Source organism: Dipodomys ordii, unplaced genomic scaffold (assembly GCF_000151885.1).
Source record: "Dipodomys ordii isolate 6190 unplaced genomic scaffold, Dord_2.0 Scaffold2, whole genome shotgun sequence".
NCBI lineage: Eukaryota > Metazoa > Chordata > Mammalia > Rodentia > Heteromyidae > Dipodomys > Dipodomys ordii.
In genome coordinates this window covers 23,857,809-23,879,899 of record NW_012267218.1, presented here as the reverse complement: position 1 = coordinate 23,879,899, position 22,091 = coordinate 23,857,809, and the positions used below count along the sequence as shown (strand labels likewise).

Genomic DNA, 22,091 nt, shown 5'->3' with positions numbered 1-22,091 from the left:
ACACACAAAAACTTGCTAACTGCAGAGGAAGATTCCCAGAATGGCTGCCTGGAGCATCCCAGAGGGGCTGAGGAGGAATGCCTGTCTTACAGACTGGAACATCATCAGCGTCAAACTCACTCTCAGGACCTCTGCCAAATGTTTACACATTCCTTACATTTCTCCAATCTCTGAGCAGCTGCTATAGGGCCTTTTCTCCTATGTTGATTTATCCTTTACTGTTCCTGAAATACACCCAGAAGCCTGTGGCATAACACACTAGAGTATTCAGCCTAAATCCCAAGAACACACCGACCAGGCTCTCTGGGACCTGGGCCACAGCAACAGGAATAAGTCCCAGGACCAAATCCTGCAGCCAGGGAGACCCAAGATCCCATCAACTCCCAGCCTATAGTTCTCAGAACTGCAGAGACCATAGTGTATTGGGGGCAGGAGGGGCAGGGAGAAGACAATTGGGAGGGCCCTGGAAGGCCTATCTACACTCCTCCCATGCAGGACTGACTCACAAGCATGACAATCCCCAGGCCTATCAATGAGCCTTCTAAAACAGGGCTTCAACGCTCAAGGTTGGACTTCCGCTCAAGGTTGGACTTCCGGCTGCCCATCTTTGTGTCTAGAGAAGGAGGCACAGAGGGATCTTTCCCCCCACCCCCCTTCCAGGCCTCAACTCTCACTCCAAATGGGCTTAAAGGTATTCAAATTCCTACCATCAGCACTTCATTCCAAAGGCAAAGCACTGTTCTCTTTGTATATGAGAACAGAAGAAGTGGAGTAGAGATGTCAGGTAAGAAGAGTCAGACAGGACTCATGCCTTTCTCCCCTCACCATCAGTCTCTGTGCCTCAGGTTTCTTACTGGTAAATGAGCATAATAGTTTTGTCTTACAGTTATTGTAAGATTAAATGAGGAAATACATAGATTTAGTGCTTGGCACGAAATACTCAGCAAATGGGATTTCCTTACCCCTTTGCCAGGCAGTGGTAGCTCAGATATGTTAGTAGCAGTCTAACCATGTGGGAGAAATGGTCTGTCTCTTCCAGCTCCACACATGGCTGAAAGCAGGGCTGGCCAGGCCAGAGTAGAACAAGGAGACAAAAAATCCTAGCAACAGTGTTGGGCTCAGTGGGTACACAAGGCATCTGAGACCCAGGAGAGAGGGCTGGCAAAAATTCCAAAACACACACAGCACAGGCCTCTTCTGGATACAGCCATGTCACAGCAGGGCCTGTGAGGACACCATGGGCCCAGGAGTATTTCCCAGATAATACAGGCAGAGCTTCCAGGCCCACAGGATGAGCCACTAAAAGAGCAATAAAAGGGACAGCGTCATTGCCTGGAGGAGGGTGGGGAAGAGTGGCCACAGGAAGTAGGAACAGGGACAGCAGAGACACTGGGCCTGCAACAAGCAAGCAAGCAAGCCTGCCCAGAGGCCACCACAGTGAGTGTCCCACAAGTGGAAGTGCCCGTCTGGTTATTTTTGGCCCTTCTTCTGCCCAGAGCCAGCAAGGAAAGGCAGCTGCTAGCAACAGGGAAGAGCTGTTTATGCTTGAGTATGCCGGCCTGTGGCAGGGACGGAGAGAGCACCAGCAGCTACCATGCAGAGGGGCCTCTGCCCCTTTGTCCCCCTTCGCCCCCAATCCTCTCTAAGGCCCAACCTGCATACTGCATAGCTGACACAGTGTGGGTACTTCTGTTTTCACTCAGATCCAGCCTTCCAACCACAGAGCTCATACATACAAACAGACAAATAAATAACCATGGAGCCAGTTGAGGGCTGAGCCACACCCAGGAGCCGAGACAGTATTCCTGTGGGCTCTTCCTGCACAGCAGCAGCCCTCCCAACTTCCAAACTGGGAGGTGCCGAAAGCTAGTAGGGCCAAAGGCAGGCCCAGCCCTCTTCCCACCCTCCGGGGGGAGAGTGGAGCCATCAAGCCACTCTGGGCTTCCTTGTATGAAAGTGAAGGACTAGAGGACTCAATATCCCAGTGTTTTTCAGTGCTACACTGACTCGCCAGAGCTGGGGAGCCCAAGATCAGCTGGGATCTCAGACAGAGCAGAGACAGGTGAGAAGCCAGGTGCTTGTTCCAGAAGCTACAGGAGGTTGGGAAGAGGAATTGAAGGATGAGCCTTTCTGCTATTGAGTTTCCAGTTTTACCCGCTTCAGCCCCTTCCCGAGCTCTAGGATCCTTACCTTCCAGAAGCACTGGCAAGTTTGGGCCGTAGCAGAATTGAATTGGGATCTCTACCTGCTCACATTCGTTCTTCTCTGGACCCCCCTTTCTAAGGGAAGCCCTTTCTGACTGCAGGCCTAGAGTACTTCTGTCTCTCAGCACATGGAAGGGAAACCTCACCCTGGCTGCTCCCCTCCTCTGCCTTTGGAGTCTTGTGGAGGAAGAAACAGTGCCTGGAAAAAAACACTGTCAACACGAACTCCCTGCAGCAGGCAAGATGGGAAGAACAGCGGAGAGAACCGGGAGCACCTTCCAGGCTGGCCACAGCTCAGCTACAGGCTCCATTCCAGGAAGATCAAGAGCAATGGTAGCTTTAAGAGAAGCATCAGCCCCCAGCCCTACAAACCACAGCCAGCAATCTCCTCCCCCAGGGAGACCCTCACCCCTACTCAGGAAAACCTCAGCTCTTTTCTGACCTGTGGCAACTTTCTTCTAAATATCTTGGTACTCTCCTCACCCCAGCTCCTTGTTTAATTGGAGAAATGCCAAAGTGGTCTTGGGTGGGACACTGCACCCAAACCTCCATCCAAATCACAGTGGCAGACTGCAAAGAGGACACTTTCTCCTAGGTGGAGAAAGCACCTCCCACCCATGTGAGCAGTTCAGCCTGGGGCCAGGAAGGTAGATTTCCCCAGAGCTCAATCAGACCTCTGGGAATCTGAGCCCTCAAACCTGGTCCTCAGTGACAAAGACCTCCACAAAGGCACCAGAGCCTGGGCTCATCTAGCAGGAAGTGGATGAATTGGGCCCAGAGACTGGGAAGCTAGAAAATGAGCCTCATTTGCACAAATCCCAGGGGCCTGGGACAGTGCTTTCCTACAGCAGGCAGGACCCCTTTTATTTCCTCCCCAGTAGGAGCAAAAGGCAAACAGGAAGCTGAACCTGGACCAGTGAAATGCCAACTACCATGTTCTGAGAATCTACAATGTGTCAGTCATTTTGCATGCAAAATCTTGTTTAACTTGCACTGCAACTGTGCAAAGAACTATTATCCTCGCCATTTTACAGAGAAGGAAACTGAAATTAAGCAAGCCCCAAAGCCACATTGAGAATGGAGAAGCTGGAGTATGAACTTTGGGTCTGCCCAGACCTCATTCCCATGCATGCATGGGCCAGCCTTCCTTCAGAGTCACTGCCAGGGTGACGGTGCATACACCATCCAGGAATGGTGCTTTAAGTGAGTGTGGACAAAGTTTTGCTTGATGGCTCTAGAATCTGAATCAATGCCCCCACTAACTATACCATTCCCAAGTGTGTGACTGTGTGAACCCATGTAAGTGTGTGTGTGTGTGCATGCGCACTGGGGTGGAGGAAGGGAGGGTGATCTGGATTCCAAAGAGCAGTTTCCAACACCAAAGTTATGCCGTAATGCTTCTGATTCATAAAATGAGCTCACAGCCTGACTGTAACCTGAATGTTGCTTTGAATGCAAATGCAGATCCCTTGGTACGAAACGGGGATTTCAGCACACTCCACCTAGTTCCAGTCCAGGGTACAAGTTCTAAGGTGTAGAAGAAGTAATCCCTCCAGCCAAATGTGACCACTGGCTGCATTTCCTGTAGTCTGCAGCAGTGAGTCAGGGAAGAATGGCGCCCCACGGTTGCCCCTGCACTGGTACATGTGCACACACACAGGAAGGATGCCAACCGGGCCTGGTCACATGAAATGTCCAGCTTAGCAAATCCAGAGGCAGGAGGCTGCACAACTCTTTCACTGTGAGGCCCCCTTGGGGTCAGGATGACCGAGACACCAGCTCCAGAAGGCCAGCTGCAGGACAGTGCTAGGGAACTGGATTCACCAACACCAGATGGTCCAGATGGTGCAGCATTAAGGACACTCTAGCAGTAGGAGCTCACTGGACCCTCTGCATGCCAGATCTTTTTTTTTTTTCTTTTGACAGTCTCACTCTGTAGCCAGGCTAGCCTCAAACCTGTGAGCTTAAGTGATCCTTTAAGTCTTCCATACTTGCTAGGCAAGTCCCAATTTTTTTTTTTAATGGAAAATTTTTACTCATTCAACTAGCATAGGCTAAACGCTTACTGGATACTAGGCATTGTGAAAACAACATAGCTTAGGCTAGAGTAGAAGTTATGTTTTACATACTCTAACTCAGAATCCTTACAGCAACTCTACAAAGGAAACAAAGAATCCAGGCCTGAGTCTCTGTTTTTAACTATCACATCACTTTGGAGCCAAACTGATGGCATTTGAAATAGGACTAAAAGAATAAGCAGAGATCTTCCAGCCATTGGTGACCAGCTCCACTCTACCATTTACAAAGCTTTCTTCTGTCCCACTGCAAGGCCAAAGATTCCTAGATGGAGTCATTTCTCTTTCAGAACACTATCCCCCACACCCACCACACCCTAATTCTCCTCCCACTGCCTCTTTGTCCAGTGGTCTTGGCTCCAATGTGCTACTTTCCCTTGGGTTCTGCAGCCACAAGAGACCCTCTGCTACATACATAATTGTATGCTGCCTTTTTTTTCCTTTTCTTTATTAGAAGTAGCAGCCCACTAGGGTTATTTTTAAGTTCCATGTTTAAAAGTTAAATTTCCATCTTCCTGGGCACTCCAAGGACATGCTTTCCTGGAGTGGGGTGAGGGGCTGACAAAGTCACAGGGTGTGGGGATTCTGCCCAGGTACTTAGAACAGACTGTTCCAGAGCAAGCTGTAAGTCCGGAGGTGGGGTAGAGGGATTCTTCAGGTTCTTCACCCTTTTGGCCCCTGGGAGCTACACAGACCAGAGAAACCAGCCAGAGGCCAATACAATTACAGTGGAGACTGGACCAGGGCCATGCAGTGAGATGGTTTATCACAGTAATTGAATGTTTATACTCCTATGCACTACACAGAGGGGCAGGCAGGAGAGGTCCCAGAAGTTCTCAGCCTGGGAAAGTTTGACCTTTCCTTTTGGTTCTGAGGTCATCGAACACCTGTGGACAGGGAGCATTTCTCTTATGTTACAGGAACTTGGGCCACACATTTCCTGGGAGGCTCTGGAGCAAGACTGATGGTTTCCTCCCATCATCTGAAGACCCCAAGGTTGAAGTAGCTTCCCCTTCCCGCCATAATTCTCCTTTGCACTTTTCACCAGATCTCCTCAGTTCTAAAACTCCATGGACGGGCCAATCTAAACCTCAGGCCAGTTTCCCTCTGCTGGAGGAAGCCAGACACGTGTCCCCTCCCCAGCCACTGATGCCAAGCATCCCCTGCAAACGCGTGCCACCGTGGCCTTTAGGACCAGCCAAGGCCCAGCTAGTCCTCCCTTACCCCCACCACCTGCACGTGAGCTTCCACAGCCTGGCACACCGTCTCCAGGACGGTGCAAGCAGGAAGTAGTCACCGAAGTTGTGACCAACCAAGTTTTAAATGGGGCAAGGAACTTCCCCTTTCATCTGTCCAGCAGCTCAGACCAGAGGATAGGTTGGAAGACTCAGTGGCCTCCCTTTTGGGTGACTAGCACCTCTACCTTAGAGCTGAAGCCTGAAAACTCCAGGGCGCTAGAGGTTCTCTGGCCTCCCCACTCCTTCCTCCCCCACCCCCGCCCCAGGCCTGGGTGGTCTCACCCTCCCACCCCCCACCCCCGGACACATGCTCCAGTCGGTGTGAATGTGGCGGGTTGGGTTCATTCTACTGAGTCTGCCCTACATGGAGGCTGTGCAAACCGGGGCTCCAGAGTTCCCAATCCCCGGCCGGGCGCCGCGAGGGCTCGGCGGGGCCGCAGCGGGGCCGGGGAGTGCGGGGGCGGGCGAGACGGGTGACAGATCTGGGGTGCGCCTGCAGCACCGGGGCGCGCGGGTACGGCGGCTCTACGCCCGCCCGCGCTCGGCGCTCCAGCCTAGGCCTCCATTGCACTTGCCCCAGTTCCCTGCCCCCGCTGCACCTCTGTCCCCTAGAAGTGCCCCTGGCATCAACACAGCGTCCAAACCCACTTTTGGGGGGAGGAGGATCCCAGGCCAAGTTCTCACAGCTCGCGACTTCCCTCCCTCCACCCTCACCCCCCACCCCCGTCTCGCCTCCCCGGCCTGGGCTCCATCACATCAGCGGGTCCCTGCGGCCACCACGTTTTGCTGCGGTGGAGGAGGGCGCAGCGGCGGCGGCCCCTCGGGGAGGCTGGGGACCCTGCCTGGGTGGGCGGGGGCCGCGCGTGAGCTGCGTAGCTGCACGACCGAGACGGGGTTGGGCTGCACACGCAGCCAGTGAGTGCGGGGTGCGGGCGACGCGGGGGCGGGCTGCGGCGCCCCCCCTCCGCGTGTCGGCCCCCGCGTGTCCCCTCGCAGCCTCCCCCGCCGCCGCCGCCGCCCCGGCCATAGAAGTTGGCGCGCGCAAGCGCACGGCGCCACCACCTCCCCCCCCTCCCGCGACCCGGTACCCGACCCCCGACCCCCAATTCGAGGCCAAGCCTGCAAAACCCCGCGGGGTGAGTGGCCACCGATTGCGCGGCGCCCGGACCGCCCCCCCCCGCGCCTTCCCCCCGCCACTCCGCCGCGTGCAAGGCCTCGGCCGCCCGCCCGGGCAGCCCCACTTACCCCGCTCCTGCCTGAGCAATGGCCTCGGCTGTCCCCCTTCCGCCGCCCGCCCTGGCTTCCAGCCGCCTCCGGGACTCCAGTCGCTTGCACGCACTCTCCGGTTTTAAAAACAAACAGTCGTCGTTGCCGCCTTCCCCACGGCGTTTAAGGGGCTTCCGCCAGCCCGCGCCTCCCAAAGCAAGGAAGTTTGCTGGCAGGGCCCAGGCGGGACAGGCGGGCTGTCACCCCCAAGCCGTGGCGCGCCCTGTGTCCGCACGGTCCGCCTCGAGAGCGCTCTCCCTCCCTCCGTGTCACCCCCAGTCCTGCGATGCAGTGTCAGGATTGCACGGCTCTGACTCATCGGTTGAGCTCACAGCTTGAAAAAAAAAAAGAGTGAGAGAGACAGAGAGACAGAGAGAGGGCGAGAGGCAACAGCGAAGGAGGAGGACTCTGGCGTGCTACAAAGGATTGCACAACTGAGCGAGGCTGGGAGCGCGGAGCGCCCAGCGGCGGGCCGGCGCGCGGCGCGGCGGCGAGCAGGAACCAGCTCTACCACTTCATCAGCACAACTGTCTCGGGCGGCCTCTCCGCCTGCAGGCCTGGCGCCGCCCACTTCCTGCGACCAAATAAGGCCGAGGGAGGCGTCTTTAAACCTCCTCGGGTGGCTGCCCAGGCTGGGGATTTCCAGCAGACCTCACCTCCACTCCCCGAGTCGGTTGTCACCCTCTCTCAGCCCAGGCCGGCGCCCCCAATGGCTTTGCTGGAACCAACAGGCCACGCGGTTTGTTCCTTGCACACCAAGGTCAGGAGGAGATGGTGACGAAATGTTTGGAAACCCATGGAGCCTGCCAGGAAAGTGTGTGTGTGTGTGTGTGTGTGTGTGTGTGTGTGTGTGTGTGTGTGTGTGTGTGTGTGTGTGTGTGTGTTTGCACACAAGTCGCTTTCTTCCACAAAGAAGATGCTGCTGCTGGATGAGGGGAAATCATGCACAATCCTCTCCAAGTCACTTTAGTAAACAACCTCTGGCCCACCAGTCTCCCAGCAGTTTGTAAAGGTTACGGACAAACAGTCCCAGCCCCTATACAGTAGCCAACAAGGCCCTTACAAGAGATGAAAAGCTCCTGGGTTGAAGCCTAGCAATTCAGGCCATTTCCCACCCTGCCTACCGTAAATAGCCCCAAATATTTTTCTGGCCTGTTGGCCTGAGTGGCAAAAGATAGGAAACAATTTCTGCAGCTCAGCTCAGGGAGGTCTTAACAGGGCCAAGGCAAAGTCAAATGAGGAGACTTTGCTCTTCCTTCTGTGCATTTTGGTGTTGCTTTTTAAGATGAGTCAGAAAGAGATTTTCCTTTGAAGGAAAAACCAGCAAAGAATATACTGTATACTGGTAGCCACTTTCCCTTGAGGTCAGTCCTAAGAGCTAGAAACATCTCTGCTTTCTCAGGGAAAAGAGAGAAGTGGGGGCTGGGGAAGGGAGGGAGGGAGGGAGGAAAGAAGAACAGGATTCTTTTTTTTTCTTTTTTGCCAGTCCTAGGTCTCGAACTCAGGGCCTGGGCACAGTCCCTGAGCTTCCTTTGCTTGAGGCTAGCATTCTATCCCTTGAGCCACAGGGCCACTTCTAGCTTTTGTTTATGTGGTATTAAGGAATTGAACCCAGGACTTCATGCATGCTAGGCAAGCACTCTACCACTAAGCCACATTCCCAGCCCAAGAATAGGATTCTTATGCACACCCTGAGTCTGCAGGGCGTGGGCCTTCACCCCTCCTAGGGAGTAGATGACATAGACAACATATAGCCCCTCTGCCTAGAAACCCCATAAAACCTAAACTTGCTCCTAAGAGACATGACTTTTTCTTGTCATCTGCCCTCTTCTTCCCTTGACTGGCTGGAGTATTGGTGACCACCTAGAAGCCTCATCCAAAGGACAAGGGCTTATTTGACCTATGTTATGACAGATATGTCAAAGTGATGACCACTTAAAACAGTCTTATCTACAAAATACCACTTATTATGCCAGGAACCAGACTAGATGACCTCTTGAAATACCTTCTAGTTTAAGATACATGATTCTGCTGGGTGCTGGTGACTCATGCCTATAATCTTAGCCACACAGGAGGCTGAGATCTAAGGATCACAGTTTGAAGCCAGCCCAGGCAAGAAAGGCCATGAACTGCTTATCTTCAATAAACTACTCAGAAAAAGTCAGAAGTGGTGCTGTGGCTCAAGTGGTAGAGTGTTGCTCTTAAGAAAAAGGATTTCAAGGACAGCACCCAGACCCTGAGTTCAAACCTCAGGACAAAAAAAAAAAAAGATCCATGACTCTGATTTTTAAAAAAGAAATATGGAAAAACTGGGGAAACCCAGTTCTGCAAAGAAAAGCTCAGCTCAGACTCCCAGATCAAACATCCATACACAGTATTCTTGATATAGCTCAAGTACTTCCCCATAAGCTAGTGAACAACTGTGTGATCTTTATCCCTCTCATACAACAGAGAAGAACATGAGTTTGCAGAGATTGGGTGTTTATGCAAGGCCATGGGGCAAGTCAATCATGTATCACCTCTCTTCTCTGCTCTTCTTCCAGTCTCCCACAGAGTAAGGAAATAAGCAACTGAGGGACAGCAGTGTACAGGCCCAGTAGAGACTAGAAGGTCAGGATTCCTGGCAGAAGCGGGGTCCAAAATCTTTTTGCTTTTTTTGTTTGTTTGGTTTCTTCCCTCCTACTGACAGTTCATCCAGATGAGGAAAACAACAAGCAGCCACTTGGCTTCCAATGCCCACTGCTACTAGGTTCTTCGGCAGACCTGTAAGGCATCCTGACTTGTAAAGGCCCAGCCCCTTCAGTTAGCCTAGGGCTAGCCCAGAGGGGGCCCCTGAGAGAGAATGCAGACTAGCCAGGGACATTCCCAACCAACCAGAAAACCCAGCTGGGGAGCACATTCCTAGAAGCGCCTGCCACCATAGAGCCAGGGCCCAGCCTCCAGGGAAGAAGTGGGAGCCACTCCAAAGAGTACTGCTCTGCCCAATCCTGCCAGGACTTCTTCCCTTCCCAGACCAGCTGTGGGGTTTGGCCCAGGAACAAGGCAGCGAACAGAGGCAGGTGGCCAGATGTAGGGACCCTTGAAGCAGCCATACTCCTTCACCTCAACTAAACTATATGCAGGCCGCCTCAGCAAGGAGGGGAGGGAGGGCTGAAGACAATTCCAATTGGCAGAAGTCTGTCTCCCAACAGTGGGCAGATGAGAAGGTAGAAAGGAAGCTGTGGCCTTTCTGGGAAAGCCCTGGAGGTCAGTCTTGCTGCAGATAAGACAATGCAAAAAGATAATCACTGACTTATGAAGTGAAAGTTTTGGATGTAGAAACTCTAGCCTCTTCTACAAGCCTCTTAGGCAACCAAGAAGGTGAAATGTAAGGACTAGGGGTTTAGGGAGGTGTTCCTGAGACCTTACCTATAGAGTGCTATTTTCTCCTCCATCCTACTTCTCCACAAACTGCGAAGAAGAGAGGTGTATAGCACTCCACTTCCTAGGGGTGTCTGCTGAGAAATACTCCAGGAAGCAAAGCATCCTGGATCAGGACTCCAAACCCTAGGTCCAACAAAAGGTCGAGTGTGGTATTATAGAGGCTTCCTAGGTCTGGGTCAACTCTCTAGACTCTGCTCAGAGTGCAGTGCCCGGAGTGGTTCAAGCCATAAAATCTTCCCAGGGCGAATTTTATGCCCTGTATGTTCTATCTCAATAAAGCTGTTATAAAGAAGGGTGGGGGGAAGCTTCCAAGGAAACCAGGGTCTCACCACTTACCCACCCACCTCCATTAATTTCCTGCTGCCATGGCTCATGATTTACATGAGGCTTTGTCCTCAGTCCCTACGCCTGCATTCCTGTTCCTATTCCTCTTCCTGTCAGGATCTTTCCATGAAGGCCATATGGGGTGTGTAAATGAACCATTAATCTTTACTTAATTTGAGGAATTAGGGGTACCAGTGCCAGGTTCTTGTGACCCTGATGTGCTTCCATTCCTATAGTCATTCCCCTTTGCAGAAGCAGGACTTCATTGCCTTCAGTTTGCAAGAGGCGAAAGAACATTATGGAAAGAACAGAGAACCAAGATTGAGAATCAGGGCTGTCTGAAACCAACCTGTTGCATGATCTGAAGTCAGTGGTCAGTAATTCTTCGAACTTCATCGTTTTGGGCCCATAACAGTTGCACCATGTTTATTGTATGAATAATGAAAGAGTATCCACCTTCTAGGTCTGAGAAGATCATACTGGTCCTAAAAACTGCTTTAATGGCCGGGTGCTGGTGGTTCATACCTGTAACCCTAGCCACTCAGGAAGCTGAAATCTGAGGATAACAGTTCAAAGCCAGCCCCGGCAAGAAAGTCTGTGAGACTCTTATCTACAATTAAACACTAGAAAATTGGAAGTGGTGCTGTGGTTCAAAGTAGTAGAGGGTTAGTCTTGAGCAAAAGACCTCAGGGATAACACCCAGGCCCTGAGTTCAAGCCCAACAACCAAAAAAAAAAACAAAAAGAAAAAGAAAAAAAATCTGCTTTGCCGCTGCATCATGCTATGAACAAATAAGTTACAACTGTTATTTCTCCATAGTTCCTCCTCCCAAAATGTAGGTTCTCCCTTTCAAGAATCAAGTTCCAGAGATCTTTTTGCCCCTGCCAGAGGCCTTACTGGCCTCAAAGACTGCACAATATGAACTTAGTGTCCTGTCTGTCTGAAGTGTCCTGCCGAGAGTGCTCTCCAACCCTTGCTCTTTGTGCTTCTTCCTCCACAGCTTTCCATAATGTAGTCCTGCTGGACTGAATAGGGACCCCTTTGATGGCTGCCTTCTCCTCATCCCTGTTTGCCAGGTCCATTGTAAGGGAACAGGGAGCTCAAAACTTGTTCAGTTAAGTTACTGTACTGCAAAGTTCCTGCACTCTCTTCTCTTTTACCCTTGAGAACCTAGGGACCTTCCTTCTCAGTTCAAATTTACTTCACCTGTTCAGGGGCAGGGCCCCAGCCTGCCACACCAGCCCACAGCTGTCTGCATCCCTTGGTCTTCCCATTGGCCCTTCCTGACACCCTCTCCTTTGAGCTGGGCCAGGTTCTGAGTGCCTTTGTTAGGTCTGAGAAGGAACTTCTGTAGATGTCCCCAGTTGCTGCTGTCACTCTGGAAGAGACGTCTGGCTGGGTGTAGGAAGAAGGACAAAACAGGTGTGACTGCCAGGGAGGGCCGGCCAGCAGGGCCTTGGGACAGAAAGACCCTTTCATCAGAGAACAAGAGCTGCCAGCTTCAGCACAGTTCCAAACCCCCTGCAGAACCGTCCCTGAGCAGACTCCCCTGCTGGCTGTTCTCTGGAGCCTGGCTTCAGTTTGTGGCTCTGGGCCAGGAGGAACGGGGATCCCCGGAGAGCCAATGTGTGCCACGAAGCATGCTTTAAAGCTGCATTTTAAAATGAAAACAAATACTGCTAAGTCATGGACCAGAATCCAAACTTCATATTCATGCATGTGGGTACAGGCTGAGATCTGAGACTGAATTTTGGCTTGTGCTGACTGGATTTTGAGTAAGTTATTTAACCACTCAATTGGCTCCTCTGCAAAATGAAGATGATAAGAGCTTAAAAACTGCCTTACATCAAGTCTTTGATCAGTACTGGCTATCATTGTTCCTCATCTCCTAACTGATTTCTTTGCTTCTAGTCTTGCACACTTTACTATCCACACTGCCATCAGAGTGTTCACCCCTCCATGGCTTCCATGGTGTTGACATAAAGCTGGGGCTGTTAACCACTGACATTCTTTTTTGTTTTGTTTTGTCAGTTGTGGGGCTTGAATTCTGGGCCTTGGTGCTGTCCCTCAGCTCTTCAGCTCAAGGCCAGTGCTCTACCACTTGAGCCACAGCGCCACTTCTGGTTTTCTGGTGGTTTATTGAAAATAAGAGTCTCACAGACTTTTCTACCCCAGCTGGCTTTGAACTGTGATCCTCAGATCTCAGCCTCCTGAGAAGCTAGGGTTACAGTCATGAGCCACAGGTGTGAGCCACTGGCATCCGGCTAACCACTGACATTCTCAGCGCCATCTTACTCTTCCCAGCTCTAGCCCAACCCAGACAATCTGAGGTTCTCTAAGAGGTCTGCCTTCTCAAGCCCATGCCTCATTCACCCCTCCCTCCACCTTGATCTGCAGGTAAATCATGCCCAGGTCTCCCAGCAGACCCCAGAGCTTCACAGTAGCTCTTCTAGGAAGTCTTTGTTAATTTCTCCAAGAATGTGAAAGCTTCTGGAGGGCCTAGTATTAGAGCCCTCCCAGGTCTTTTATCAGCTGGTGCAGCATCCCCTGGCAACTGTGAGTGTTGGCTGCCAAGAGCTCACAGCTGCCCCTTCTCAAAGTAAGCCTTATGGTGGCATCGAATCTGTGATGGGGTAATTCATATCTCAGGGCTCCCTGTGGGCTCCAGCTGCAATGTGTCCCGCTTTGCTTAGCTGCTTCCCCTGCTCTATCTTGCTTTTGGTCCTCCTGAGAGCACTTCCTAAATAAACTCCAGGCATCCAAAGCCCTTCTTGGTCTCTGCTGCTAAGGATAGGATAGCCACTCTCCCCCAGCACATCATGGCACCTCTGTTTATCTCTTCCTCATTGCCTGCACACTGTTCTATTGTGTTTACTGCCCCAGCTCTGAGATCGTAGCACCACCATCTAGAATCAGAGCCCACTAAGGGCCGGGTCCAGATCTCCCTTGTCTTGGAATCCCTGGTGCTTCCACTCTGCCTGCACATAGTGATTGCCTAGTGAATACTTGTGAGAACTATATGAATAAAACAATATACATTTTAAAGTAATCAATAAAATGGGACAATCACTACTACTGTTATTGGTAATCTAGTTCTAGTTCATTAATTCTAAGATATACATTACCCCCACCCGTTTTTTGTTTGTTTGTTTTTTTGGTTGTGGGTCCTGAACTCTGGGCCTGGGCACTGTCCCTCAGCTCTTCAGCTCAAGGCTAGCACTCTACTACTTGAGACACAGTGCTACTTCCGGCTTTTTCTGCTTATGTGGTGCTAAGGAATCAAACCCACAGCTTCATGCATGCAAGGCAAGCACTCTACTACTGAGCCACCTTTCTGCCCTTTTTTTAATGCCAGTCCTGCCTGGGGCTTGAACTCAGGGCCTGGGTACTATCCCTGAGCTTTACTTGATGAAGTCTAACACTCTACCACTTCTGGATTTTTGGTGGTTAATTGGAGATTTAGAGTGTCACTGACTTTTCTGCCCGGGCTAGCTTCAAACCATGATCCTCAGACCTCAGCCTCCTGAGTAGCTGGCCACAAGCACCTGCTACGTTTTCCCCATTTTAACATCTGTGGAATAAAGATGTTTCTTATGATGGATAGCATGCATGATTTTTATTTCTGTTTTGTATATACATATGAGATGGTATCTTTCTGTGCAGCCCAGGCTGGCCTCAAACTCAGACTCAAGAAATCCTCAATGCCCAAGAAGCTAGGACCCACCATGCCCAGGTTGTATGTATGGTTTAATTAGCAGCACTTTTTCTAAACAAGATATTAAATAATGGTGCATATAACAATCAATGGCTTCTTAGGTTTAATAGTGTGTGACATTATTATCATAACTACTAAGGATTCGTCTCCTGAGTTCTAGGTGCTGCAGTGCAAAGTCCAAAGAGCTGTGAGGCCCCAGTTGTCACAAAGTGACCAAAATTCCTAGGCATAAGAAAGACTCCTTTGGGCTGAGATGTAGCTCAGTGGCAAAGTGCTTGCCTAGCAAGTGCAACGTCCTGGGTTCGATCCTCAGTACTGAAAAAGAAAAGACAAAAAAAAAGGAAGAAAGAAAGGAAGGAAGGAAGGAAGAAAAGAAAGAAAGAAAGACTCCTTATGACCAGAACTTCCAGAAACTCCCAGAAAAGCAAGCTTACAGGTGACATGAGCTCTGGACTGAGAGTCACGTGAGCCAAGTTCTAAGCCTGGTCTAATTTTCTGGGTGACCCTACCACAGCTCCTATCTAACATATCTATCGAGTTTCTACTGCATGCCTGACATGATGCAAGTCCACTGGATCCACCCAGCATCCTGAGAGGAAGCCATTGTCCCCATTTTATAGGTAAGGAAGCCGAAGTTCATAAAGGTTCAACGGTTCTCCTAAGGTCACACAGATGGAATGTGACCCTGGATTGGGAGTCCTCTCTGCCTCATCACAGAGAAGGGTCTGTGTTTCCACCAAAAGGAAGTTGAGCAAAATGAGGGGTCAGACGGAAGCCTGACAAGCCATTCTCCCCCACTGGTTCATTTTAGTTGACCCATATATTGTGTTTTATTCTAATTGAATTTACTGACAGTTTCTTAAACTAAAAAGCAGGAATTCTACTTTGTCATAAAAAGAAAGAGAAAATCACTGAACTCTGGCTACAAGAAGCCTTGCTTCTTGAAGGTGGAGCTGAGTGGCATGGAGTCGCTCTTGGCTGAGACTCACACATTCTAATTATCTGCTGGTCCTACTCATTTCTAGGTCACGGGTCACTATCATTTATCATCACACTGTGCCAGGCCTCTATCATTTCATTCTGTCTGTTCCCTGCTGGTCTTTTGAGTATACAACCTTGAATCAGAGGAACTCCTGTGCCCTTTCCAGCTCTTACAGGCAGGCAGTGCTGAGTCCCTAGACTCTCCCTGGACAGCCTCCCCTCCAAGGAGGTTGCCTTAAGAACCACTCAGATGAGGCCCCTGCTTCCCCCTTCAACCTCTGGTCCTTCAGCCTCCAGCCCAGGCCCTCAATGTCCATCAGTTATATCCCCAGCAGTCAGAGGACTAGGGGTGGTGAATGAAACAGGTGTGGGGATGAGTTACCCAAGGTTGAGGGGCCAGCCCTGCCCAACCCAGAGAGGGAGGACTTTGCATTTCCCAACAGGAAGGTAGTTCTTGGAGATAAATGCAAGCAGGAGGCTCTGCAGTTGCAGGAGATGAGCAGGGTTTGACACATGAGGAAACACAAACAGCAAATCATCTAGAGGGAAAAATATAGTCTCAGCAGCAATTTAAGATATGCAAACTAGAAAACCATTAAGGCCTCATTACAGCCCCAGTCAACCTGAAAATAAGTAAATAAATAAGACAAGAATGCTGCTGTTGGCAGGGCTACGGGGGAACAGCTGCTCATACATTGCTGTGCTGCTATAAACTTTGAGTCTTTTTTTTTTTTGGGGGGGGGGTCCGGTCGTGGGGCCTGAACTCTGGGCCTGGGCACTGTCCCTCAGCTCTTCAGCTCAAGGCTAGCGCTCTACCACTTGAGCCACAGTGCCACTTCCAGCTTTTTTTTCTTTTTTGCTTATGTGGTGCTAAGGAATCGAACTCAGGGCCTCAGGCATGCAAGGCCTCTACCACTGAGCCACCTTCCCAGCCCCAACTTTGAGTCTTTCTACAATGAGGCTTGACATTCTGTTGCAAGACTCTAAGGTCCTAAGGCCCTGACCCTTCCATGAAAATATTCTAGAATGCCAGCACAAAAGAGTTTTTTAAAAAGATGTTCATAGTGCCTAGCTATAAAGTAAAAAAAAAAAAAAATCGAAATCCATTCAGTAGAATGAAATACAATGGGCTCACTACATGAAACAATCTGATAAAAATCATGTGAAATGACAAAATTAGAAAGAACTACGCAGAAGTGGACGTACAAACTATGCTAAAACTTCCACGGGAACATTAGAAGCAATCAGAGGGGAATTCTTAACACTGTAAATTGTTAGGGCGTAATGTTTATTCTACCCAGTTGACGAAGGAAGATGGTTTAAGTAACAATAAAGACTATGATGATCCTGACCGTGATCATGATGTAAGGGTCACTGAGCAGGATTTCCTCATCATAAAAATATCCTAGGCCAGGGTCCCAGGACACAGGTAGGCCCAGGTCCCTGACTGGAGGACAGGAAGAAGAATGCAAATGGGGACAGAGCATGTCATGTTAAGTATTCCCTTCTGATCGCCTCCAGTGTTCCTGTGGAAGTTTTAGCATAGTTTGTAAGTCTGTGCAGAAGGGCTTCAGTGCTTCCCTTACCTGGAGGACTTTGAAATGCACTTCTCACAGAACAAACAAAAATTACCCAAATAAACCCACACCATTTAACCTCTACTGCCCTGGGTTTGAGCTCTGATTGCTGTATTTGCACTCTCAATTTTACTAATAACTTATTTCAGCAGCTTCTGAGGTGTTATCAGGGCTCTTTGTGGGCTAGCCCAGAAACGCAACTGCCATTTATAGCATTGTTTCTTTCTTTTTTTTTTTTTTTGTCAGTGTGGGGCTTGAACTCTGGGCCTGGGTCCTACTGTCCCCCAGCTCTTCAGCTCAAAGCGAGTACTCTAACTCTTGAGCCACAGCGCCACTTCCTTATAGCATTGTTTCTGTGGAAATGTGTTTCAAGTCTCAAGTACACTGAGATGCTGACAACCCTGGGGTATACATGTGTTCCCTAAATAAGGGAACCGAGACAGGCTAGGTCCTGAGCTCAAAAAGAAAGCTGATTTCTTAGATCTGTGGCAGTTAATATTCAGTTACCAGCAATGATCAGAACTGAGCTCCATGTCACTAGAGGGTGACCATTGGGCCAGAGCTTCTGCGATACTTTAGAGGACTGGCATGGCCACCACCCCCACTACACACAAACTCACAGACAAACTGGCCTGGGTACCCCTCCTGAGCATTCCAGCAGGCCCAGAAACACATTCTTCTTCTTTTTTTTTTTTTTTGGTCTGTCAGTGGTATGGCTTGAACTCAGGACCCGGGTGCCATCCCTCAGCTCTTTTGCTTAAGGCTAGAGCTCTACCACTTGGAGCCACAGTGCCACTTCTGGTTTTTGAAGGGTTAATTGGAGATAAGAGTTTCACAGGGACTTTCCTGCCCCAGCTGGCTTTGAACTGCAATCCTCAGATCTCAGCCTCCTGAGTAGCTAGGATTACAGGTGTGAGCCACCAGCACCCGCTGGAACCCACATTCTTTAGTCCTATTTCAGTCTGGTCACAGAACACACACACATTAAGGAAAAAAAAAATCTTTGACAGTTTTGGGATTTGGCTTCAGCAGATATATACTTGAGATAACTGGGTCCCCCGGAGGGGACAGGAACCTTTCTCCACACAGGTTGTGCTGCAGTGGTTTCTGTTTAGCAAGCTCCAATAAGCCGGCTCAAGGAACTCCCAGGGCTCCACAGCCCCTACCCTCCTTAGGCTACCCAACAATACCAAGGAAATCTCCTTTTGGGGGGGGGGGGTGAGCGGGGGTCCCATTCCCAATCATGCCCCCAGGCTAGTCACAGCATAGGTTGAGCAAAGCCTTTCCAAACAGACATTCCACAAGACAAGAAAGTTCTCCACTCAGGAAGAAAAAAAAAAAAGGCTACACACACTAGCCCACACAGCAGGGAGGAGGGAGAAAGCCATTTACCAGGCACAAAAGGTTCAGAGATACCTGGTTATGACAAGGTGGTCGATCAGAAGGTTGGCTGCGCAGCCACAGGGCCATTCCTGCAAAATAAGAGAGCCAAATGATCCTGCCTTTAACAGGAGTAGACTGGATGCACACGGGGCCTTTCTGAGGCTAGCCTGAAGAAACAAGTCTAAATTCAATACTAAAATATGTGCAACAACAGACACACCCAAGACACTACCTCACGAGGGCCCCACCTGGGTGAGGCTGTGCTACCGAAGGTCAGCAGAGCACACCCTCCCTCAGCCTAGGAAATTGCAGAACTGACTCCCTCCTGCTGTGGCTAGGGCCTGCAGGTGAGTGGGTGGTGGGTACAGAGCCCCCAGGGCTTCCTGCTCACCCCCCCCCCACTGGTTCCCTGGAAACCCAAGTGTGAGCAATCTTCTAAGGCTCTGAGGCCACCTGAGGTCGCATGCCCCAGCTCAGGAAGCTGAGTCCATACTCTGAACCCTGAAGTTGTACCTTCAGTTAGCAGCCTGTGCAGGCAAGCCAATCTGACCCCTCCAGCCCCAGCATGCAATAGTGGTAGCTGATAAGACAGAGCAACTCTGTCTTCCTGGAAGCAACAGATGGGAGGCTAGGAGTCCCTCTCTGGTCTCTTTGATGGTAAGGCAAAAAAAAGCCACTCCTAGTGGCTTGTGCCTGTAATCCAATCAGGAGGCTAAGATCTAAGGATAAAAGTTCAAAGCCAGCCTAGATAGGATAGTATGTTAAACTGTTATTTCTAATTAACCACCAAAAAGCCAGAAGTGGAGTGGTGGCTCAAATAGTAGAGCACCAACTTGTTCATAAAAAGTTGAGAGAGTGCAGTTTTTAGTAGCAGCTATCAAACAAGCAAAAGAGAGAAAAGAAATAATGTAGAAACACGGTATACTTTACTAGAATTGCTTCAAACACAAATATTCCACATATGACCTCTTCATCTAAATCTAGTATTAACATTATTCAAGTTTATACTATGGCCCCTGCACAAAGTTTTGGGTTTTATGGTTTGGGGTTTTTTTGTTTTGTTTTGTTTTGTTTTGCCAGTCCTGGGGCTTTAACTCAGGGTTACTGTCCCTGAACTTCTTTTGCTCAAGGCTAGCACTCTACTACTTGAGCCACAGTGCCACTTCCAGCTTTTTTTGTTTATGTGGTACTGAGGAATCAAACCCAGGGCTTCATGCATGCTAGCCAAACATTCTACCACTGAGCCACATTCCCAGCCCCTGCACAAAGTTTTCATGTATTCATCCAGTGTATGTTCTTTTGTTACCATGTCCATCAAAATTCATCAACACTTTCCCATGAATGAACATCATCTTCATGCTAACATAATAATGTACAACACTTCCCAGAGTTCAGGTATCATGAATTATATAGCCTCATTGAACACAGGCAGCTCACACAGTTTTCTTGCTATTTTAAACAACATTGGCAGCCAAGTGCCAGTAGCTCATGTCTATAATCCTAGCTGCTTAAGAAGCTGAGATCTGAGGATTGCAGTTTGAAGCCAGCCTGGGCAGACAAATCTGAGAGGCTCTTATCTCCAATTAACCACCAAAAAGCTGAAAGTAGAAGTGTGGCTCAAGTGGTAGAACACAAGCCTTGAATAAAAGAGCTAAGGATGCACTAAGATTCTGAGTTCAATCCCCAGAATGGAAGCAAAAGAAGAAAAAAAAACTGCCATAAATAGCTTTGTGTCTATATTTTCTTATCCTTTTTAGAACTAGTTAATTCCCAGCAGTAACACTAATAAATAAAAGGAAATTAACATGTTCTTACAACTTTACATCCTACCTTTTAAAATACATATTGTTCTGTGTTGGTTCCTGGATTATTTATTTTCTACGAGAATTTACCTGGCAACACTTCCCAGTCTCACAAATCAAGGTCTATCTCTTTTCTTTTTCTGTTGCTAGGGACTGAATCCAGCTCATTTTTTTTCTTTTTACAATTTTTTTTGGGGGGGGGTCTGGTCATAGGGCCTGAACTCTGGGCCTGGGCTCTGTCCCTCAGCTCTTCAGCTCAAGGCTAGTACTCTACCACTTGAGCTACATGCCCCTTCCGGATTTTTTATTTTTTCTACTTATGTGGTACTTCCGGCTTTTTTATTTTTTCTGCTTGTGTGGTACTGAGGAATCAAACCCAAGGCCTCATGTGTGCAAAGCAAGCGCTCTACCACTGAGCCACCTTCCCAGCCCTCTTTTTACAATTTTTTTTGGGGGGTCCAGTCGTGGGGCCTGAACTCTGGGCCTGGGTGCTGTCCCTCAGCTCTTCAGCTCAAGGCCAGCACTCTACCACTTGAGCCACAGTGCCACTTTCAGATTTTTTCTTTTTGCTTATGTGGTGCTGAGGAATCGAACCCAGGGCCTCAGGCATGCAAGGCAAACACTCTACCACTGAGCCACCTTCCCAGCCCATCTTTTTATAATTTTTTAATTTTTATTGTTATTATAATTATGACATACAAAGGGGTTATAGTTACATGAGTCAGGTAATGAGTACACTTCTTTCTGGACAATGTCTTCTCTTCCCTTACTCTCTCCTAGTTTTTCTCTCCTGTCCCCACCTATATGTTGTATAGTTCATCTTCAACATAAAGTTTAGTGAGTTACAGATCTATTTTAATATGCACTTTTCCCAACTCCTCAGTGGGATGGGCATCCAAGTCACACCCAACTACTTAGGGTATATTGGAGGAAGCACAATTGATAGGCTAACGAGATGAAGAAGGAAGATGGAAGGATATAGATGGGAAGGTAGAAGCCTGAGATGGGTAGAGAAGGGAGAACAGGCCGTAAGGAAACAAAAACAAAGTGAGAGCCAAGTGTCAGAAACTGTAAGAACTGACATTAGAAGCCAGTCTGAGCAAAAAGTTAGTGAGACCTCTATCTCAATAAGTAAGCTGGGTGTGGAGGCACACATCTGTAAGCCTAGCTCCTGCGGAGATAGAGGTAGAAGAATCAGGATTTGAGGCCAGTCTAGCCAAAGGTAAGACACTATCTGATGAAACAAACTAAAAAGGAGCAGAAGCATGGCTCAAGTGGTAGAACACTTGCCTAGAAAACACAAGGCGTTAAATTCAATCCCCAGTAACACACACACACACACACACACACACACACACACACACAGAAGATTTGACATACTGGCCCTCCTAAAATGAGCCAACAATTCTGGGCATCAAAATTTCCCCACCCATCCAGGCTGACCCAGAGCTGAGTTTCTAGGAAGTAAGAACAGGAACACATATTGATGGCTCCCCTAAATGGGATTCCAGAAACATCACATGTGTCTAGAATGTTCTGGAAACATACCTTGCAAACAACCTAAGTGGCGCACTCTCCGACAGTCTAGCAGGACCATGCACATCTGAGTTCCACCCTAACGACACTCCAGCTTTAAGAAAGAAAAGGCTTTTATGAAAGAAGGTCCAACCAGCCCATCATGGTGGGAAGGGCTCCCCAGGGCCAAGTGTCACACTTGCTGATCAGGAGGTCTAGTCAGCATCAGGAAGCTTCTGCAAGCCCTCCAGCTCGCATTGTGAGACACCAAGAAGACCCCCCCCCTCCGCCAGACTCTGCTCACGGGACTGCACAATCCCCACATGGTGAAAGACCCCAGGTGCTCCAGCCCCTCACTGAATAGATGTGCTGTGACCTCGTGTTCCTGTGCTGAGGCTCAAGCTGTACCCTAAAGCCACTGACAAGAAGATCCGCTCCTCTCACCCTCCAACAGGAAGAGCTGCAGCCCACTCTGACAGCCTCATGACCACACTGAACAGGGCTTTCATTTGAAAGCGCCCCACCTCTCCTCCTATGGCCCTTCAGTCTCAGCGCAAAGCCAGCAGATAGATAGATAGCGCTGGGCAT

General features: G+C 49.5%; 1 protein-coding gene across 5 annotated transcripts in view; it reads right to left on the bottom strand.

Annotated features, from left to right (window-relative positions):
- The window catches only part of Elmsan1 (ELM2 and Myb/SANT-like domain containing 1), a 78,148-nt gene that overhangs the window by 39,834 nt on the left and 16,223 nt on the right, over nucleotides 1-22,091 (bottom strand). For 4 of the 5 annotated variants that reach the window (XR_001175077.1, XR_001175078.1, XM_013016568.1 and 1 more), the window contains exon 1: nucleotides 6,763-7,123. The exons of the other annotated variant lie outside the window; for it this stretch is intronic. The gene's annotated coding sequence lies outside the window, so the exon portion shown is untranslated. Of the gene's footprint in view, nucleotides 1-6,762; nucleotides 7,124-22,091 lie in introns of those variants that run through there. 5 annotated transcript variants of the gene reach the window in all.